The 2500-nt window shown below is 46.6% G+C and overlaps 1 protein-coding gene across 1 annotated transcript in view; it reads right to left on the bottom strand.

Moving 5' to 3' along the window:
• ppp1r14c (protein phosphatase 1, regulatory (inhibitor) subunit 14C) overlaps positions 1 to 2500 on the bottom strand; it is a gene marked incomplete at both ends in the record, with an annotated part of 44328 nt that overhangs the window by 6505 nt on the left and 35323 nt on the right. The window lies entirely within an intron of this gene.

Below are 2500 nucleotides of genomic sequence, written 5' to 3'. Positions count from 1 at the left end.
CACACACACACCCTGCTGTATGTACTACAGTATCTACACACACACACACCCTGCTGTATGTACTACAGTATCTACACACACACACACCCTGCTGTATGTACTACAGTATCTACACACACACACACCCTGCTGTATGTACTACAGTATCTACACACACACACACCCTGCTGTACTACAGTATCTACACAAACACACACCCTGCTGTATGTACTACAGTATCTACACACACACCCTGCTGTATGTACTACAGTATCTACACACACACACACCCTGCTGTATGTACTACAGTATCTACACAAACACACACCCTGCTGTGTGTACTACAGTATCTACACACACACACACCGTGCTGTATGTACTACAGTATCTACACACACACACACCGTGCTGTACTACAGTATCTACACACACACACACCGTGCTCTATGTACTACAGTATCTACACACACACACATTGCTTGCTGGGTAATAACTCTGCCACACATTCACCCCAGACGGAGTTACGCCTTTAATATCATTTCAAAGTGGAAACAGAGGCCAGTGAGACATGCAGACAGAAATACACAGTGAGAACTCACAGTGTGTCTGTGTGTGAGTGTGTGTCTGTGTGCGTGTGTGTGTGAGTGTGTCTGTGTGCGTGTGTGTGTCTGTGTGCGTGTGTGTGTCTGTGTGCGTGTGTGTGTCTGTGCTGAGCAGTCTCAAGCAGTGGCAGTCGGTGAGGTGAATCAAGGTGAATCAAAACTCCTCCGGCTCAAATGAATGACTCTTCATCATTCCTAATACTCAATCAAACTGTCTGAGTGAATCAGTTCACTCAGGCTACCTGTCAGTACTGTGGGACGAGAGCTACTTGTTTACTTAAATGACGGTGTTACTTCTGCTGTGGCCTAGAACAGCTTACACAACAAACAATTTAAACAATACAATTTAAACAATGCTTATTTAAATGAATACAGCAACTTAATCATAGAGCCAAGATCATCATGGCTGACTGCCTGCCTACCCGTGTCTCACACACACACACACACACACACACACACACACACACACACAAACACACACCCACACAGACACACCCGCACACACCCACACAAACACACACCCACACAGACACACCTGTACACACCCACACAGACACACCTGTACACACCCACACAAACACACCCGCACACACCCACACACACCCGCACACACCCACACAAACACACACCCACATGCAACAATGCACATTTGCACCATCACGCACTGTTCACTTTAAGCACACTAGCATCTATAAGGTTTTATTACTATGGTATTGTATTGATTATTTTGTATTGTTTATATTTTTATGTTATAGTTATATTACTACTGTATGGTATTGTTTTTATTGCACAGTTTTATTGCTATTATAGTGTTTATTGCGTTGTTATTCTGTTGTTGCTGTGAGGTTGAGCAGCCAAAGCTTGAGAATTGTACTTCTAAAGTAATCTGAATGTGAATCTGTGGTAGGCTTAGTGTGGATTGATTCAGCGAGGTGTTAGTGTGGATTGATTCAGCGAGGTGTTAGTGTGGACTGATTCAGTGAGGAGCGCTAGTGTGGATTGATTCAGCGAGGTGTTAGTGTGGATTGATTCAGCGAGGTGCGCTAGTGTGGATTGATTCAGCGAGGTGCGCTAGTGTGGATTGATTCAGCGAGGTGTTAGTGTGGATTGATTCAGCGAGGTGCGCTAGTGTGGATTGATTCAGCGAGTTGCGCTAGTGTGGATTGATTCAGCGAGGTGTTAGTGTGGATTGATTCAGCGAGGAGCGCTAGTGTGGATTGATTCAGCGAGGTGTTAGTGTGGATTGATTCAGCGAGGTGCTAGTGTGGATTGATTCAGCGAGGTGTTAGTGTGGATTGATTCAGCGAGGTGCTAGTGTGGATTGATTCAGCGAGGAGCGCTAGTGTGGATTGATTCAGCGAGGTGCGCTAGTGTGGATTGATTCAGCGAGGTGTGTTAGTGTGGATTGATTCAGTGAGGAGCGCTAGTGTGGATTGATTCAGCGAGGAGCGCTAGTGTGGATTGATTCAGCGAGGTGCGCTAGTGTGGATTGATTCAGCGAGGTGCGCTAGTGTGGATTGATTCAGCGAGGAGCGCTAGTGTGGATTGATTTAGCGAGGAGCGCTAGTGTGGATTGATTCAGCGAGGAGCGCTAGTGTAGATTGATTCAGCGAGGTGTTAGTGTGGATTGATTCAGCGAGGAGCGCTAGTGTGGATTGATTCAGCGAGGTGTTAGTGTGGATTGATTCAGCGAGGAGCGCTAGTGTGGATTGATTCAGCGAGGTGCGCTAGTGTGGATTGATTCAGCGAGGTGTGTTAGTGTGGATTGATTCAGTGAGGAGCGCTAGTGTGGATTGATTCAGCGAGGAGCGCTAGTGTGGATTGATTCAGCGAGGTGCGCTAGTGTGGATTGATTCAGCGAGGTGCGCTAGTGTGGATTGATTCAGCGAGGAGCGCTAGTGTGGATTGATTTAGCGAGG

Source organism: Borostomias antarcticus, assembly GCF_949987555.1.
Source record: "Borostomias antarcticus genome assembly, chromosome: 19".
Taxonomy (NCBI): Eukaryota; Metazoa; Chordata; class Actinopteri; order Stomiiformes; family Stomiidae; genus Borostomias; species Borostomias antarcticus.
This window is presented reverse-complemented; position numbering and strand designations above follow the sequence as displayed.